Raw genomic sequence first — 21,361 nt, forward strand, 5'->3', positions numbered from 1 at the left:
ACATTTTTCAGTTGCAGTAGGCTATGTTTCTTTTCTTTCTTTTTTTTCTTTTTATTTTTTCATTTTTAGTTGTTTTGTTATGCTGTGATCCTTTAGACTCATGTTCTAAATGAGAATCCTTCCTGTGCCAAAGAATTATATCTACTTGTTACTTCCTTTTTCTATATTTAAGTTGCTACATTTACTATAGTATGTACATTTAATAACTCTTATTATGTAAATTATATCTCATAATGAGATCAACTTGTCCAATTCAACCTGAATGGATAAATACGTAAATTAGTAAATGCATACTCTAAGGCAAAGAAGTTGTTCTTGCAGTCTCTGATTGGTAAAGCAGACACTAGTTCTCTACAGAGTTAAACCTAGACAGTCACACAATTAACATCTGGCTTGACAGATATCTATCCCAATTTAACCTAATTTTTTGGACAAGTTAACCCTGCCTATTAAGTAGAATACTTCTCAAGCAACCTTTAAAACCTGTCTGGATGACTGGGTGGTTGTTCAGGAGGCATACATGGAGAAAGATTTCTTAATAAGGGACACCGATAGCCTCTTTCTCTGAAGTAGTTTTTGATATAGCTGAGATTCCTGAAATAACTTGGAGTTAAAAGGAGAAAAAAAGAAAAAAAGTTTGAACACAGACCGCTATAACATTGTAGATCATTCCCACGTTACAGTTTGGTAGCCCTAAGCTTTAAAACAGGCAAACTAGATAAATGTTAATTTAAACCAGGGTGTACTGAAACATTTAATTTAAATTGCCAAAATAAGTATTTTCCTTTTTCTCCTTTTAACTCCAAGTTATTTCACTTGGACTAGTTTAGGCATAATTCTTTGTATTTTTAAACAGTGTATGAATTTTAAAACAGTTTATATATTTGTAAAGAGTGTTTTTTCATCTGTTTATTCCACACCAATAAGATATTTATTCTTACTTTTTTAAGCTTCTACTTGTTTGTTTAAGGTGCCGGACTTATCCACAACAGTTTTGCATTTGTTACTAATTATCTCGTTAACTTATTCTGTGACAACCAATAGTGTTGTTTGTTCAATCAACTGCATGCATTTAAACTTCATGTTTTTTAGCATTTATTGGTTCTGATGAAGTCCATAGGGGATGAAAGTGCTTAACCTGTTGTTTGTACTTGGAATAAAGTTAATTTTACGTATTATACTGGTACTTTTTGATCCTGTTTTACTAATGTGCAAGTATTGGAGCTTTACCTGGGGGTTTATGTCTAAGGATATTCGATCATTAGACTAGTAATACCAGTGTTTTTCTTTGGACATGTTGTGTTCATTGGACTTGCTACTTATTTGTTGAAATTGCTTCATTACACTACATGAGTCTCTTTTGTTGGTTATTTGTTCCTTGGCTGCACATTCACACGCCACTTACAGTTGGTTATAGTCTTTAAAAACATTAAAGTCAAACACAGACTCCACAGAGAATGATTTCATCAATTCCTTATCAGAAATGTCAGACCCATCTATCCTAGTCCTGCAGGTATATAAGGCACTCTGTGATCTCAGAACAGAAAGAGCAATTACATATATCATCATTAGTTTCCATTCCCCTGCACTGCATGAAGTCTAGGGGGATCTACACCCTCTGACCACTGCTACATTAACTGTGAGGTCACTGTACTTTGGAGGAAGGGAGTAGGTGGAATACTTTGAGCTATTGCAGTCTCAAAGTTCATGTTTGTGCTCCATTAGTCGCACCCTCATTCCGATTGTTCCAAGGACATATACACAGTGTCATTAGCATAACAGTGTTAACAAATGCCTACACTTTTCTGGAATGACTTGGATGAAGCATATACACCCTAAATAATGGCAGGATGAGAATCAAGTTCTGTAACATCTGAAAGTAACTACTAGATGATGCATCACCTGGTGTGACTCATTCTGCTTGACCTGTGAGGTAAGAAATGAACTACCTTAGCATTGTTGAAGTAAGGCTACAGTAGTTCCAGAAACAAATACTAAAATGCTATGACCCACCTTATAATGCTGTGTTGCACATAAAACTTGACTGATACAGATCCAAGGTGGCATGAAATGTAAGATATGAGCATATCTCTATATAAGTCACTGACCTGTTTATACAAGCATAAAGTTAATGGAATGGTTGAGAATGGGTATAAGGTAGTAATATCAGACCGATCCAAACATGGGGAAGAAAAGTTCTAGAAATGATAAGACAAAAGGTCCACAGATTGTCAAGCACTCAAAACAGTATAGCAGTACAGTCTGAGGCCACAGAAATCTCACCCAACAACTTTGTCTTCTTGCTTGAGATTTCTGAGTGGTAAACTATAGAGTAATTACCTATCCTAAGCCTGACCTCAGTCAGGTGTGACCTTCTGAAAGATAGTTGCAACAGGCATCCTTGTCTTCTCAGCTCCCACACTTCTGAGTCAGATTCTCTTTCAAGTTTAAAGAAAGACATGTGATGTGCATGCTTGGCAGAAATCACATCCAGTGCACCAGAAATGGAGCTGCTATAAGCCCTAAATTGTGATTGTGGATCATTTGTGTTAACTTGCAGTAGGAACTTATCCATCAGTGGTGTCCAAGTGTCATGAGAGATGTTTCTCAAATCTGTATCAAGGCATCCTCTGATCCAGTACTAATGGATTTACTCCACATCAGCAAGTCAAATGACATCAGAAATATTGTGTCTCAGGATATAAACCTCATCTGTGACCTCAACAGAATGGTTTGGAGGGACAAGCATATCTCACAGAGGATACCACTGCTCTGGATCAGACTCTCCATCCACATGAAACAAAGTCCATCCCTGTCCATATTCAAGTGCAACTTGGATCTATGGATAAGCAACAGAAAATGTTTTCCCTGAACTGTCCACTACTGCCTGTACTACTAATGGACAGAGGCGGATCCTAAATGTTTTATCTTGGTATGATCACAGTTATTCTCATGAGAGGTAATCAGTAATTTTGACCATGGGATGGGTAAGGTCCATCTATAACCAAATGGTATAGGTTAACTTGAGCACAAAAAGGGAAATTGGCTAAGCTTAAAATAGCCCTGAAGGGCAGCGTGCGTAGTACTTACCTATGATACTGTAAACGTATATAGAGAAGCAGCTTGATATCAGGTCAGGTGGTAAATATGGTAGGATTCTCATCTTCATCTAAACCAGAAAATCCTCCAGCCTCAGTAATTGCTCCACTACAAGGTTTGCAATAACCAATCCTGTTTGGAAGATGAAATGTAATTATCTTTCTACAAATGACTGACAGATAAAACAGCCTGAAGGAGGTTTAGGAGGACTAGGTTCTTAATACAGAGACACTCCAGGTAAATTTGGCTGAGTGATAATTATTCCAAGCATTACAGTTACCAAAGACAAATGCTTTATGTTTTTAAATATACTGCTGAAGATAAAATCTATGAACGCTTTCAGGAAAGGCCCCTGTTAACTGGGAGGATGATGCACAAAGATTTATGTGCATTTCACAACTTTTGCAAGGATATATATTCAAAAGAGAGGCGCATCTGCAATTAAACTGGGTCAAGTTAAGCTGTGCTTTAACAGAAATTGCAATGCTACAACTGATGTTAATTACCTCATCTAGTAGGCTAAATAGCACAGAAACCCAGTGATATGCATGACACAGGATGGGTGAAGAATGCTCATTATATTAAGTTTCAATGATGCATGCCAAATCAGCAACAAGAAACCTATTCATCCCTATACTCCTGTTATTTAATTTGAACGTGAAAATGCAGCAGCAGCAGTCCATGTTCACTGACAGAAAGTTCAAGGATGTTGTTTCTACTGTTGAAGTACTTCACACTGACAAGAAGGACCCTGCCCTAGTGAAATCTCATCATGAAGTAGTGTCTAGTCACTATCAGCATAATACAGCCTAGATCAGGACACCACCTTTGCAATACCAAGGCAAATAAATAAATTATAAAGATAGTGTTTCACAAAATAGGACAGCATCATGGAAAAAGACAGATAATGTAAGCAATGTGGTACGATGAGCAAACTATCTGAGAAATCTTAACTATCTTTTGAACATGTTATGTATGTTATTGTTTAAATATCAATTAATGCATAAAATACCCTCCCTATCCACTCAAACTGACACATTTAAATGCCAGTATTTTATTTATGGTTGATTACAGGGTAGTACACTGATGTCACTGAATCAAATATAGCTGCGGCCCCAGATGACTCCAATCACAGTATTCAGTGAGAAATACAATAAGACAAAAATACATGCAATAATAGAAACACTTGGTTGGATGACACAGTTTAAAGTAATCGGTATGAGCTACAGACATAAAATAGATAAATGAAATATTACACAGTTGAGCCTTTGTAAATTCTAACAAGGTTAATGGTGTCAGCAGATTGGGAGAAGGTTTTTAGAGAATTATGAGCTTAAATGAAAAGGTTTGACTAAAGATTTTCTCAGCAGGAGCTGAAAATGATTCAGGAGTTATGATATGGTAGAGCAGCAAATCCAGTAAGAGGCTTGTTTTCTGTTTTGGTCTGTTCTGTTGGAAGCCATTTAGCTTAGGAATGTTTCTGGCAGTGGTGTTCATGGAGGGGGTTGCAAAAAACAGAATAACTTATTGGAGTATGCCAGTTGATTTATATTACTACCCTTTTCACAACACTAGTAAATACTAAATATACTGCTGTTGTATCCCTGAAGTCAGGAAAAAATCGTGAAAGTTATTCATCTCATATACACAATAGTGGCAGCAAAACAGAGTTGTGTAATTACAACATACTATAGTGTGTTCTCATCTCATCGGTAGGGTAGCTAGAGTGGGGTGAAGGAGGTAGCCATTCCAGATACAAAGTAGTAGGGGCAAAGCAGATGCTGATCAGACGTCAGTGCAGTACTGTACTTTTCTTTGCTTTTTTTAAGAGGGGGATGGCAGTGGGCACCAGAATACATAATTTTACCTCTGCAACTCATTATATCTTTCTGTATGTTTGTGTGTGAGTGTGTTTGTATCCATGTGTGTGTGTGTGTGTGTGTGTGTGTGTGTGTGTGTGTGTGTGTGTGTGTGTGTGTGTGTGTGTGTGTGTGTGTGTGTGTGTGTGTGTGTGTGTGTGTGTGTGTGTGTGTGTGTGTGTGTGTGTGTATTTCTATCTGTTTTGAAGAAAAAGGTCCGCTAGTATTCCATATATTCAGAACCTGGCCATCCCATTTTGCTCCATTTCCCCCAAATACATATACTCTCACTCATGCTTATTATTGAAAGCAGCTGTGTTATCTTGCACTACTGACACACATTTCTTCATATAACTGAACTGTTAAATAAGGCAAGGGTTACATTTAATTTCCGTAGGATTTTCCTGTTAAAAGTTAAGTTTTCATTTAATATCAGGTCCATGATGATCACAAACATTTTTTGCAGGACTGTCTCCTGAACTATGTTTATTCTGACCTAAATTTTCTGGATTGTCATGGTTGCTGTCATGACATTTTCTATATGTCAATTATACAAACAATATTTAGAATTTACAGCCTATGTGCTATGGCCACATTCATGACTGAAAAGGGTATTTGGATTGCCTTGCCTACCCAGTTAACAAGTACAAATAAGTAAATAAAAGGTGCCGTTGCATACTTCTTTCCTGGTGAGCAGCTACAAAAGGTTGTACAAACTTGTCTTTAAGTTAGGATATGACTCCTTTTATTACTGTAATTCATAAGATAGTGTTCTAAAATAGTATTCTAATATGAGCACATCTATACTGCCAGTGAAAATCCAACATTACGAGTAAGTAATGTTAACTAAACTTGCTAGCCATCTAAAGTACTAAATGGGGTTCCATGAACACCTTAATGTTTGCATTATGCAGAAACTTTCTGGTATACTTTTCACTTTGTCTTCCCCTTACAAATCTGCATTAGATAACCGCTATGAAGACAACTTAGTATGGAAATCCCAAGGGATACCTACATTTTTAACATGAGTTTGAGAGGATAGTATTAGCTTGAAAGACATGAATTTCCTCTACTCTATGTCATAGAATTTAAAGCATTTTCTAGTAAAGATGGCATAGCTGTTTACCTGATTGTTACTAGTCTGTCCTGTATTAACTCTTTAAAGCATGCAGTCAGGTCCCGGTGATTAAGAGTTGTGTTGTAGATCTCAGCTATTGGAAAAAGGATTGTAAGTATTTAGTCTGAGGAAGTAAAGGAGTTAAACTGAAGTTTGATTTCGGCTGTTCAAGCTGTTGTTGCAGTTTTAGTGTTTTAGACATATAGGTGTATATAGCATATAAGAAAAGACTCAAAAATTGCATAGAAATAGTGGACAAGTTAGTGTATCTTGTCATTATAGGCAATATTAACTGCCGGACAATGCTCTTTAAGTTACCGGCTCCATGCCTTCTTTTTAGTTATCTGAAGGGACATATAATAATAGTAAATGAGGTTTAGGAACAAGCCAGTTTGTCCGGGAACATCTTTAGGTGTGGGTTAGGTAGGAATAGTAATGGGAGTTAAGATGGTAATGGAAGAAAGTTAGTTAGTGGGGTAGGGATAGAAGGGTTAAATTGGGAAAGTAGGAGGACTGGGAGGAAATAAAGTAATTGTAAGAAGTGGCTTAACTGATTTTGTGTGAGTGTAACTGGGTAAGGAAACAAATTTTGGCATGCGCTTGACTTGTCTATCATTTGTTGGTGTTGGTGGTTGAAGTGAATTGTGGTCTCTTGCTGTTGGGATGCCTTCTTGGTGAAGAAGAGCATGTTTTGTGGGTTGTGAGGCACCAGTGAGTAACGGTTGCTTGCTGCGCATATGCAGTGTGGCGTTACCCTCCAAGGGGGATGGTGACGGCACTGGGCTTTTTACATACAGCTGTCCAGAACATTTTGCTATTTCTAGGGAATGAGTTCCCTTATATTTCAGGATGACACATTTTTCTTATGCAAGAATTTTGTTATAAAAAGAAATAATAATAATAATAAATCGAAGAAATGTTTCCCTATGCACTGGTTTTCAAGTTAGTTGCAACTCATACCTCTCAACCGTCCGTGATTGACTAGATTTTAGATCTGTCTTTCTACTTCTGGCTAAAGCTTCTGCCCTTTGAAAGGTGGTGAGTTATACTTGCTGTTAGTGATGAGTGTGGAGCAGGTTTATTATCTTCTTTTTCTTCAGACAGTTAGAGCAATTCATATTCTCTTTTTCTGTCAGTGTTTCCAGTTAATGGTGCTACTGTTTTTAAAAGTACCTCTGAGTGTCCCTGGTTTTCTGGATTTGTCCCTTATTGGTTGAGAGCTATGGTTTGTATTATATCTAAGAAAGTGTGGCGGGGGAATGCTGTGGTCTGTTTAACTTAGGTTAAAAAAAAAAAATATATATATATATATATATATATATATATATATATATATATATATATATATATATATATATATATATATATATAGATATCCATAAGTAAATATTAAACAAAAATTGTTTCTCCCAGCAATTAATCAGAGTAGGTTACACACACAAAAAGCATTTGTTAAGCATTCTCTTACAGTGCTGTGTAATTAAGCAAGTCACCATTTTGGTCAGCCATAGGGCTCTTTTCTACTTGAGTGTTTGCCTCCTTCCCCTGTAACCAAAGTACACTGACTCTTACATTTGTCTCTCTGACCCTAATTTTTACAGGTATAATTTATACCTTTCTGGCTTTCTAACACTCAGACATAGATTCCTGTTGAAAGTTTTACTTACTTGTCTGACATTTGAACAAGTAACCCTTGTAATAATCCTCAAAATTGTTTACTGTTGTTCTGTCTTTCCTGCTAAACATAAATAAAATTAAAGTGCTGAGTGCAAGTAACATTACAGTGCTGAGTGCAGATTTTAGGCCCTTACATTCAAATTACCTGTGGTGTGGTGTCAGTCAATCAAGGTATTCCTCTAACCACTCCTACTGCCTTCTCTTTTCTTCCACCCCCCCTCTTTCGTCATACAGGTTAAACTGCTATAACTTAGTACAGGCATTGGTTCATCCCTGCTCCTCTTGCCCTCGCTTTGCTCGGGCTTGCTTCACACCCCACCCTGCCCCCAAATTCCTCCCACCCCTGGTGCCGCTACATTTATTGGTACTAGACCACACCCCACTTTTTTAAACCAATCAGTAACAACTTGTCACTCAATAGCATCACTCTCAACCTGATACCACAAGTCCTCAAAATCTACTATTCCTTTTGCCTAAGTTTCAAGTACCATTCAGTAGGTATGCTATCATCCAAAATAGTCTCAATTCTACTTCTACCCCTTTTACTCATCCCATATCTCCTAACTGCCTACAAACATCAGGATCACCCAGGTTTCCACTACCCTAAATTCCAAACATCCATCCCATGTACAACAGATAATAATGCACCCTTACTCACTCCCCTCATGCTTACCTCCTTAACCCCTAAATACTACCATCTTACTAGACCTAGTTACATTAGTCCTAAAACTAGACACTATTACAAAACTTTATTCAAAATCTTAAAACTCATACTCAGGATACACTACAACCTTACAAAGGATGGCAACATCCACCCAAACCCTGGTCCATCCCCACCTGTTGGCCCTAATCCCCCTATTATATCCCCTACCACCATAGCTCCAACAAATAGACCTCCTAGCTCACTGCTGGCCTGCCATCTAAACATTAGGAGCATAAATAACAAAACTCAGCACCTGCATACACTCTTAGCTATTCATTCCCCAGATATATTATGCCTAACAGAAACGTGGCTGAAACCTGCCACCAAGGACCATGAGATTCTGCCACCAGGGTATAGTATATTTCGACTGGACCATACCACCAGAAAAGGTGGTGGGGTAGCCATACTTTACAAGTCTACCCTATCTGTCAGCATAGACACCCAACAACCACCCCAGTTCAATAATGCTGAAATTCTTATCTCAAAACTACAAATTAACAAAAGCAAAAATGTAAACATTGTTTGTGTCTACATTCCCCCAGGGAGGAACACAGAAACCTTAGAAGACTTCTTATATTGGTTATCCAATAACCACCCCCAAGAAACAATTGTTCTTGGGGATTTCAACATTGACTGGAACACTTGCTCTTGTGAAACCCCCACAACCCACATAAACCTCTATGGATTTACTCAAATCATAACCTCCCCCACCAGGACAGGAAAACCCAATAACAAGAAAAGTACCATAGACTGGATACTCGTTAATACCCATCTTCAGTCTTATAAATCAGGCACTTTGCCTGATGACCTAAGTGACCACTGTCTCACCTATGTAATCAAGCTCAAAGTAGACTGCTCCTACCAACCCACCTATAGAACATTAAGAAACAACAAGAATTGTATTCTCACCAAGTTTCAAAATGAACTTAAGGCATGCAACTGGTCAGTACTAAAAAGTCTCCCCCTAGATGAAGCAAGAGCATACCTTAACACCAAATTCCTTGCTATTCTTAACTCCCATGCTCCCACTCGCTCTACTAGAAATAAAGTTAATATTGCATCATGGATTCTAAAGATACCAAAACCAAAATTTCACTCAGAAACAAAGCATGGGCCACCTACCGAAAAACAAAAGCCCCACTCGATCATCTAAGATTCAGACAGCTAAGGAATGACACCAAAAAATCCATAACCTTAGACAAAAAGAACCCCTACTACCATCTACTGCAAAAACACCAAAACAAACCTCAAAAGTTCTGGGCAGGAATAAACAAACTACTCCACCAGGCCAAACCGCCACTCCACCCCCCTTAGCTTCCCAACAAAAATCACCAGTAGACATTGCTAATAACTACAACAGCTTCTTTACAGAGACTATCCAGTCTCTAGCCAGCCAACTCTCTCCCAGTGGCTCTAATTCTAATGTAGCCACACCCAGAACCAAACATACTTTACCTTCCAACCTGTTCCTACACAACTTATTCATGCCCTACTTAAGAATCTAACACCCATCATCCTGGCTGCTGACCTCCTCCCAACAGACGATCTGCAAAAAGCTGCCAACACCATAGCCTACCCCATCTCTGTCTTGATCAACAGAGCTATATCTGAAGCTACTGTACCCACTATATGGAAATTCTCCCATGTCATACCTCTCCAAAAATGAGGTAGTTCCACTGAACTGTCAAACTTTAGACCCATAGCTATTCTGTCATCTCTAGCTAAAATTATGGAGAAGTGTGTACACATACAGCTCATGCACTACCTTACACTGAACAAGCTGTTGTCCAACTTTCAGCATGGCTTTAAGCCACACCACAGTACTACTTCTGCCCTCCTCTCTTTCTCTAATGTCATTAACCACAACCACAATAGTAACAAACTATCCTCAGCACTCTTTCTAGATCTATCCAAGGCTTTTGACATGGTTGACCACAAAATGCTTATAAATACCTTGAAGGCCTTCTCCTTAAACAACCATGCACTCCAGTGGTTTCAATCCTACCTGCAGGGCAGGCAACAGGCAGTCCTGTGGCAGGACAAGCTATCATCGCATCTACCCATCACATTAGGAGTCCCCAGGGCTCGATACTAGGACCCCTTCTTTTCTCCATCTTTATCAACGACCTTCATTCCGTCATCCTAGATGCTACCTGCATTCAATATGCGGATGACTCCACCTTGATTTGTTCTGACACCTCACCAGCTACTTTATTCACATTAACCCAAATTACCTTCAATATAGTGGAAAATGGCTCTCCAATCAACATCTAATCCTAAACCCCAACAAAACTAAGTTGCTTCTCTTCTCCCCCACATGCAGGACCCCCCCCCCCGCGCCAGCCTTCAACATAACTGCTAACAATGGCACTATCATCTCCCCAGAAGCCCAAACTAAACTACTGGGTGTCATAGTTGATAACAACCTGAAGTTTGATGCGCATATCAATCAAACTATCAAAACCATTAATAAAAAACTTGGCTCTCTTTACAGAATCAAACCTTTCCTTAACCCACTTGCTAGAACTGCAATTGCCCATTCCCATCTGCTATCAACTCTTCTCTATGCCTCACCTCTATTCTCCAACTTAAACAAAACAGATCTTCATAAACTATCATTCTGCTATAACCACATTGCCAGATTTGCTATTGGCACAGCCTACCGGATACACCACTGTCACAACCTAAATCGCCTAGGATGGCTTGAACTGCCAGTCCTACTGCAGTTCAACCAGCTAATAGTGGCACATAAAGTCCTTTACCAACCAGAAAATACACCTGCACTAAAAAATATTATCAGCCCCTACACCAGCACCCAGACACTGTGATCATTCACTAGACTCCTAGTTTAAACATACAAATCCAACTACTCAATTGGGGACTCTCTGTTTGTCAACTCTTTTGGAAAAATATGGAACATACTCCCAGCTAACTTGACCCTAGAACCCTCACTAACTCAATTCAAAAACAAACTCAAGAAATACTTCAAAACTCATTGGTTATGTCCTTGCACTAACCCCGACTAGTGACCTCTCTATTTCGTAGGTGCCTTACCTTCAACTACTTCTAACTTGTTTCTACCACTCCATTTCAGGAAGGGTCAGTTGTATAACTGCTGCTTAGTGTGTCTTAAACCTGAATGTAATGTTATGTATGTTTAATTTTGAAAATAATGTTATATTTTGTAAAGTGTTTTATAATAAGTACTATATGTGCTAAATGCTAGTATTGCTTATGACTGTAATCTGCTTGAAACTAGCATTTACTAAATGTTCCATGTGTATTATTATCTTGGAGCTTTTCTCCCTGGGCCTCCACTGAAAATGGACATGTATCCAGTCAGACTATCCCGGTCAACAAATGTAAAATAAATAAATAAATAAATAAATAAAAATAAAGACAAGGCATGTCGATTGATTGAGCATATAGCATAATCAGTGCAAGGTGACAGAGTTAACATTCCCAGTAGCTCAGCAGGTTGTGATCGCCATTTGAATGTTGATGGCTGTGAATTCTGTTCCCAAAATAGGTAGAAGGTTTAATAAAATTTGTTCCTGTTCTTTGTGCTGACTGGCAGTTGCAGGAATGGGGAGATCATAGTTGAATGATGGCTTTGGGTGGGATGCTAGCAGTAGACTCCAGCACACTTCTACTATACGCTGTACATCATTAAGAAAATAGCACACTTGGAAATGTATTTTTGGGCAGTTCACCACTTATGGTCCTGGTTCGGTTTGGTGTGTTTGCCTTTTCATTCCTGTGACTGCAATGGCTTAGAACTGTTGATTGCATTTCTCGGGATGAGGAGCACCATTGGTCCACTGTTGCTGTGCATGCACTTTGAGGGTGGGGACACTTCAGCTGCTATTTCATCATCAGTGATTGGCGGGCATACCACTCAACCACCCTAATTTTCACAGAATATCAGATTTGATTTCAGATGTGTGACTCTGCCCCATAGGAAGATGGTAGATCTCTAAGTGAGAGACATTACAGTATGCCAGTATTTCAGTTTCAGACTTCATGTGTTTTAAACGTAATAATAATAAACAAAGCAGTGTGCTAATAATCCATTTATTCTAGCACTTTGCCAGAATTATAGAAGACCAATAGTTATGTTTTGGGAATTGGTATAATGGTTAAAGTATTTCTATACAGACATTGGGTACAGGGCTTGATGCTTAATATTCCTGGCTTATGGGCCATTGTTTTCTATAAAAAAGCTATAATATATAAAATTTTATATTAAATAAAAAGAGGGATTTTTAGCCCAGCGGTTAAGGTTAGGTTACATTATGGCTGAAGATGAGCATGGTAACGTGCTTGGTAGTGGGGAATAATGGTTAGGTGTGCACCTTACAGAAATGGAGAGCAAGTATTGGATTTAGGAACATGATGCTCTTTGACTGTTCAGACATGTCCATATATGTTCACGTGTTCGTTTTTTACAAGCCATTTCTTTTGTACCTCTTACTTCCTGCCAAAGCTTTTGACTTTGTGAGGTGCAAAATGCTTTCTAGTTTTGAAAGGGGGAATGTTATGAGGTTTGACAATCTTATTTGGTCAAGGCTTAAAGTAACTGTGTTAGTACTGTAAACTCTCAGCTAACCGGCACCCATAGGGACTGATAGATGCCAGATAAGTGTAGTTTCTAGTTGCTTGAGAGTTACTATTAAGAAGAGGTCTGACTAATACTGTACCCTATACTATTTGTTTGGTTTGACTTGTTCTCAGGTTGGGGAGAGAGGGAATTTATTCCTATCTTCCTTTTTAAAACTCTAAAACTCAAAACACGTAAAGTATGTTTCTGTGGGGGTAAAACAGAAAGGGCAACACATGCAAATCGTACTGTATTGCTTCGATTTTTTTTTTCTGGTTGCATGAGAGTGCTGGTTGCTTGAGTTCTGGTTAACTGAGAGTTTACTGTAAGTTTACTGTATGTTCAATTTTTTTTGTCACTTCTGGTTGTTTCTACATATTTTGTCTTACTGGCTTCAGAGTCATTTGGGGTGTGGGTTTTGGCTATTTGTCAGCTACTGGGACTCCCCATTTTGTGGGCTAGTGTTAGGTTGCAATTCCATAAGGGCAAGGTGCTTAATTTGTTTCTTTCTTTTGCAGATAGTGGAGGTGCAGAACTTGAGGTAGAGTTGGGTGGTCATTGTCTCACAGAAAGAATTGTTTCAGGAATTGCAAACTAGTAAATCTCTTGTAGCCATTGAACATGTGTGTCCAGTTAGATGAGGAAATGGAAGGCTGAAAAGAGCAAGTAGAGGGCCCATGGGAAGCAGGCATGGCAATTGATGGAGAATGCCACCTTGGAAGCCCTGGTTACTGGAACTGTAAATGAAAAGGTAACAGGTAATGATTGATTGTTGGGAGATATATAGATACACCAGACCTGGTGTGGTTTTGGGCTGGCTCAGGTGTGGGCAGAGATAAGGAGTAATTGCAGCAGCCTGGGGAAGTGGTTAGTGTTGCAGAGTAATGGGAGAGGTTTAATGAAGTGGGGCTGGTATAAGGGGAGGCATGCAGTGAGGATGGTAACTTAAGGCTGTCTATAGGGAGTTTAAGGTTGTCAGCAGACAGATGGGAGTTGCAACAGCAATAAATGGGTTCAGATTTTGGGATCAGACCAGGAGATTGCTTAGTTAACAGGCCTTAGAACAAGTGAAGAAGGGGGGGGTCATTCTGACCCTTTGCATACCGTTGTCAGTAATAGAAAAGATATAGAAAGGGGAGTACATTGATATCTTGGAGTTAATTGATGTGTGGGGGGGGGTTCAGTATCTGAAGGACTCAGACACAGCCAATAGCCAGGACCTACTAGTGGCTTTGGTGGCATTGGGGCAGAGGAGATTGATAGGTTGCAAGTTGTAACATAGGAAAAATTGGGTTTTGGGATTCATTTACTACATAGCAATTTGGAGAAGGATCCCTCCCTGGAATTACTGCTTCTGGCTTAATTTTTCATGATCCATGAGGCATAATGTCTAAGGGTAGGGAACATCTGGTTGTAGTATGATCAGCGGTTTCATAAGCAGGATGCAGTGGACCAGTTACTGCGATAGGATGTTAGGCACTATGACATCTGATTGGCTACTATGATGGATAGTTGTGGGGTTGGTAGCAGAGGGAGTAGGCAAGGGGAAGAAGGAGTGGGAGTGTGCTGGTTCTTTAATATGGGGTGTTGTTCATGGACAACATACAGGTTTTCACACACTAAATAATAAGATTGTGAAATAGTGTGGCTGCCAGGAAGGTCGCATGGCCAATCTGATTTCACATCTGGTTGAGTTGGGAGTGTTACTGCCATCAATCCAGGGATTCCACAGTTTCAGGGGAAGAGGAAATGTTTGTGGGCACAGAAGGGGAGTAACAGTTTTGGGGCAGAGGGGTAGACTGGAGGACACATTCTGCCTTTTAATGTGCAGGTATTGCAACTCATGGTCACACAATATCCTAAGCTGGCTGTTGGGGAAGAATTAATTAAAATATTTTAAGAGATTTTCTATTAAATCAAGGGTTGGGGAATGACTCAATTTGTATAAATTTGTATTCTGTGCCAGGGAAAGAGGAGATACAGAAGAAGTTGGTAGAGAGGGAACTGCATGCTGACAGGTTGCTGGGCCTGTTGGATAAGCTACCTTTTGTTAAGTTTAAGGTCTCGTCTTGGGTTTGGTTCCTAAGAAGTCACTTGGTGAATTTCATTTGATTCACCATTTGTCTTACCTTGAAGGGAGATCTGTTAATGATTTTATTTGTTAGAGGATGCTAAGGTGAGTTATATGTCTTTGGATGATGCAATGTTGGTTATCTGGAGGTTTAAGGATTTGTGGTTGGTGAAAGTGGATATTGAATCTAATGCATTTTGATTACTGCCGGTGTGGAAGGAAGAGTGGGTTGTTATGCATGTTGATAAGTTTAGTGGTATGGTTTTTGGCAGGCAGATCAGGGTTGTTCAAGGAGATTTGGAATCATTTACAGATGCGGCAGTAAGTATTTTGATAGAGGCTTATTTTGGGTGGAATGGTTTGTGGCTCGCTGGCTGTCAAGATGCAAGGGAGATTGGAGGAGGGATGTTGCTTGTTTGGAGTTATTTCCAATTTTTCTGGTGTTGAAGGTTTAGCAGGGGATGTTGCAGAAGAAAAGGGTTAATTTTCATTTGGGCAGTTTGGCAGTGGTATGAGCCGATGGTATTGCCAGATCAGGTGTGTCATGTTGGCATACAATAATCAGATGCTTGGTACAAGAATCCTAGGCAGCTTGTAAAAGGAAGGTGGATGGTAGGGCATTGCAAGATTTTGGTAAATTTGTGTTGCAGTGGCCTGAGGTGGAGTAGGGAGTTTGGTTGGAAAGAAGGTAGTTGAAATATTTGGTTAAGGCCTGAGAACAAGGTAAGGCAGTTCAATTGGTAAGGATGGACTTAGCTGCAATTAGTATAGTTGCACGGGTGAAACAGTTATGTAATTTTACTAAATCTTGGACTGTGGTTTGTGTGTTATAGGTTTGGGGTAGGGTTGATAGTGTGAAGACTGACAGACGATGGTCATTGATAAGACAGGTTTTGAAGGTTTTGTTACAGGGATTAGCTTTGGTAATTGGAGTTGGTTGCATAGATCTAAAATGGATCAGCTGGGCAAGGGAAGGCAGATAGCTGGGAGAGGACATGAATGATTGGTGTCTTTGATGGGTTAGGTTACGGGGTTGCCGAGATGTTATGTCAGTAGTCCTCAGGACTTTGTTTGAACTGTAGGGGGCAACGTGATGACGTAATCAGTTTGTATATATGATAAAAAGAGCTTTCTGGTGTCTTGGTTTTTTGGGAGAGAGGTATTTCACTCACATTTTGTGTATTGGAAGGGCTTTAGGTTTAGAGAGGGATGGTAGATCAACTGAAGTCATTTAAGAGGATGGGTTGGTCATCAAATGCTTTCTTGTCATATATTAGATAATTATATATGATGACTGGCTTAGTATTAGATTAAATGTTTCTTTTACTAGGAAAAGACATCTCAATGTTGGTCATTCTTATATCCATTGGATGGCAAAAGGGGCTGCAGCTAGTCCAGATGGGACGCAATGGGGTTTGCATTGTTTTGGATAGCACTAGACTTCAGTCCTGGTGGTACATTTGGGAATAATTCTGAAGGTACAATTGGTATTTAGGATAAGTTATAATCTGTTTATTTTAGAGAGGTTATACCTAGGTATGTGTATTGTGTGACCAGAGATAGTGCCACTGCTATTTTGGCTTTGGAGAGGGTGCATCAATTTGTTAATTTAGGCTAGTTAGGCAACTGGCCACTTTAGTTTTGGGCTGTTGATGACAGGGTTCCAGTTTGGTTCTCAGAGAATGGACTACCCAAGTGAATTTGTTTTGGACCTCTTTAATGCACACTTAAGTTTGTTTTTGGAGAGTTTGGTGAGGGTTTTGGAGTGAATGAGGGGGGCAGCCTGTGTCAGGCTGGTTGGTGGAGAAGTGGGTAGGATTGTCCCTATTATTTTCCCCCCTCTGGTGCTGGATGTTTAATTCAATGAGTTGGGGAATGAAAGTGAGTGCTGGGATGCTGCTTGATAAGTAAAAGTTTGTGAGCAAAGGTGAGGACTCTGCTTTTTTGGTTAGGGTGAGCAAGGTTACATTGCCCTAGTATAGGAGGTTGAGTGTTTAATTCAGTGAGTTGGGGAATGAAAGTGAGCAATGGGATACTGCTTGATAGGTGAAAGTAAGTGAGCAGAGGTGAAGACTCTGCTTATTTGGTTAGGGTGAGTGAGGTTATGCTGCCCTAGTAAATGGTTATATGGATATTCATGCTGTGATTAATACATTTAAATATTATTTAATATAGTTATGTTTATGGAAGTTTAATAAAGGTAGTCAAATGTCATTTGGTGTGGTGTGTTTATTGAAGGGGGACCAGGACAAATGAGGTTTGGGAACAAACCAATTTGTCCAGGGACATCTTAGCATGTGGGATACGTAGGAATAGTAATGGGAGTTAAGCTGGTATTAGAAGAGAGTTAGTTAATGTGGTAGAGATGGAAGGGTTATATTGGGCTGATAGTGGAAGATAGTTAGTTAATGTGTTAGAGATTGAAGGGTTATATTGGGCTGGTAGTGGAAAAGAGTTAGTTAATGTGGTAGAGATGGAAGGGTTATATTGGGCTGGTAGTGGAAGAGAGTTAGTTAATGTGGTAGAGATGGAAGGGTTAAATTGGGCTGGTAGTGGAAGAGAGTTAGTTAATGTGGTAGAGATTGAAGGGTTATATTTGGCTGGTAGTGGAAGAGAGTTAGTTAATGTGGTAGAGATGGAAGGGTTATATTGGGCTGGTAGTGGAAGAGAGTTAGTTAATGTGGTAGAGATGGAAGGGTTATATTGAGATGGTAGTGGAAGAGAGTTAGTTAATGTGGTAGAGATGGAAGGGTTAAATTGGGCTGGTAGTGGAAGAGAGTTAGTTAATGTGGTAGAGATTGAAGGGTTATATTGGGCTGGTAGTGGTAGAGAGTTAGTTAATGTGATAGAGATGGAAGGGTTATATTGGGCTGGTAGTGGAAGAGAGTTAGTTAATGTGGTAGAGATGGAAGGGTTATATTGAGCTGGTAGTGGAAGAGAGTTAGTTAATGTGGTAAAGATGGAAGAGTTAAATTGGGCTGGTAGTGGAAGAGAGTTAATTAATGTGGTAGAGATTGAAGGGTTATATTGGGCTGGTAGTGGAAGAGAGTTAGTTAATGTGGTAGAGATTGAAGGGTTATATTGGACTGGTAGTGGAAGAGAGTTAGTTAATGTGGTAGGGATGGAAGGGTTATATTGGGCTGGTAGTGGAAGAGAGTTAGTTAATGTGGTAGAGATGGAAGGGTTATATTGGGCTGGTAGTGGAAGAGAGTTAGTTAATGTGGTAGAGATGGAAGGGTTATATTGGGCTGGTAGTGGAAGAGAGTTAGTTAATGTGGTAGAGATGGAAGGGTTAAATTGGGAAAGTAGGAGGGTTGGGATAAAATGAGGTAAGTATAAGGAGGGGTTAATTGTGTTTTTGTGAGTGTAACTGTGTAAGGAATTAGATTCTGGCATGAACTTGCTAACCTCCCTCAGGCTTTTAGTAACATTGAGGATTATGTGGTTATTTTATAGGTTTGATGTTTACGTGGATAAGAGGGGCAGGCTTGTTCCTCTTCTCTTTCCCCCTCTGGTGTTGGATATTTAATTCAATGAGTTTTGGAATGAAAGTGAGCGTTACGGTGGTGCTTGATGAGTAAGAACAAGTGAGCAAATGTGAGGACCCTGATGATAAGTAAAAGTAAGTGAACGAAGGTGAGGATGCTGCCTATGTGGTAGGGTGAATGAGGTTACACTGTCCTAGTAAATGGTTAAATGGATGTTCATGCTGTGATCAATAAATTAACATATTGTTCAATAAAGTTATTTTTATGGAAGTTTACTAAAGGTCATCTAATGTCATTGGTGTGGTGTGTTTACTGAAGGGGATCGAGATAATGTATTTTAACATTCTCATGTAATAGCTGGGGACAAACACCAGGCATATTTTTTAGCATAAGTAATAGCTGCTTTACTTCTCCATATTTTTTAAACATTTTTGTCAGAGATGTTCAGAAGTCCACAAAGTTCATACAAACTTTGTAAAGATGAGTTGCTGCTAAAAGCAAGTCATCCATTAAATGAAGGAAGTCATTCCTCTCATTCTGTCAATCATACAAACATATTAGCAGCGAAGCAGGCAACAATATAGTCTTTTAACAGACTGGCTTTTCTGTTATGTAGATAGAGATCCTGATTGGAAGAAAGTCTTACTGTGCTGTATGTTACACCATCTTGGGTCCCCAAGAGAAGTTCTACTGAAGCACAAGTGCATGTATGATATTTAGTTATATGATATCAGCCTTAGCTTAGTCAGCCGACTATGAAAGATTTGTTGCAATGAACTGATTTCAGGTTTTTAGATTTCCTAAACAGTTGAACATCCTAATTTTCTTAGGTAGGCTATGAAGCAGATTAATATTTATAGTAAATAGTTGCATCAGCAATGCTGTTATTCTCAAATGATCATCCAGGGATCCATCTATACTTAATTCTTGCATTTTTAACTCTACTCTTTCCCAAAGAGAGGCTTTAAAGTGAAGTATAGACAGTTCGCCCAAATGGACTGAAACATACAATATTTATATCTTCTTTGTAGGTATATCTCTCAATGGGAATTCTCCATATATTGATTAAACTATGATCATTTACTTCAGGAGCTGTTAAAACATTAAAGGGAAGCGTTACATGAAACATGATACACAGTGCAAACTGGGTATGCTTCTGGCAATGTTTCTAATCTGGGTATATTGCAAGCACCTAAAGGAGATTCCATACAGGATAAAAATAAATACACATTGAACATTCTTCTCCAAACCTTTTGGCTTCAGTCACCCAAGGAACATTAACTAATAGATCTTGGTAGTTTGGGAATGTGTATTTATGAAGCAAATGGAAATTATTCCTTACAATATTAGATGAAACTAGTGTAAATACTACATAGATGTTGAATCTGTTGTGGAGCTTTTCTCCCTGGGTTACCACTGAAAATGAGCCATATTCTCATTTGGATTTTCCCAAATACAAAAAGATAAAAATAAATAAATACATAAAATGAAAATAAAAATAAGAGGTTTCCTGATTGTGTAGCAATTAAAAACGGTGTTTACATCTGAAACACTTGATACAACATACGTGACTAAATTTACTGTTATCCATTCCTGTGGATACTTTTCAACCAATATCATGTTAGACATAGGTGGATTGTGTCTGTGGAGAAATCTTTTAACTGGTATTATTTATTTTTTTTTTTAGTTTAGTTTAGTTTAGTTTACATTTGTTTACTGGGAAAGTCTGGCTGGGCAATCACTGCCTGTTTTCAGTAGAGGCCCAGGTAGAAAAGCTCCAACATAGCATACTACAATACAAGAAATAAAATATTTAAACAGCCCAAGCAAAAATAAAAAAAAAATTGCTTTCAGTTGCATAAAATAGTTTAAACATAGTATGTAGTGTACATAATCATAGAGGACAGTTAGTGAGAAAGGGGAGGTTACAGTGGAATGGTATACACTGAATTGTCAGGTATATGTAGCTGTGCAACTATGAGGAGTAGCTCATTTTAGTTAGTAAGAGATAGGCCAAGGTGATTTTTAAGTAAGGTAGCCTAGGTCTTGACAGTTGCATATCCAGGAGTTGGTTAGGTAGGATTTTACAAGACTTTTAAAGTTAGTTTTGTTATTCTGCATTCTGATATTGGATGGGGGAAGAGTTCCAGATTTTGCCAACAGCGCTTGAGAAAAGCGAGTCACCTGACATATTTACTTTTAGATGTTTTTATGAGTGCTTTGTTAGTAGATGTTAACTGACAGTTGTTGTTATAGGGGTTGACTAGCCCTGTAAGAGCTGAAGTTTTATTGGGATGGTAAACTATTTGGTGAGCCACTGTAAGCTGATTAAAGTTTAACAAGTTGGGCAGTTCTAGCCAGCCTAGTTGTTTAAGGGCTTGGTAGTGATGGGATCAATAGGAGGAGTTGGTTACACATTTTGCTGTTTTGTTCTAGCAAGTGGTTAATTTGTGTAAATCACCTTTGTTTAGGTTCGTTAAAACAGGGGGTGAGTATAGTAAGGTGGAGAGTAGATGAGTTATGGCTATGGTGACTTGACTGTCAGTGGTCAGGTTGTTTTTGCATTTATAAAGGGTGCCTAGGTTTTGTGAACTTTAGTTATGGTCTGGGCTATGTGTATAATGAATTTCAGATGTTGGTCAATGATTATTCCTAGTAGTTTGGTGTGTGGCACTGGGGTGATGAGGGTATTGTCTGCTGAGGATATTTTAAAAGGAGGAGGGGGCAGTAGCTTTGGAGGGATAGAA

Source organism: Protopterus annectens, chromosome 8.part0 (assembly GCF_019279795.1).
Source record: "Protopterus annectens isolate FY-2018-M chromosome 8.part0, PAN1.0, whole genome shotgun sequence".
NCBI classification, from domain to species: domain Eukaryota; kingdom Metazoa; phylum Chordata; order Ceratodontiformes; family Protopteridae; genus Protopterus; species Protopterus annectens.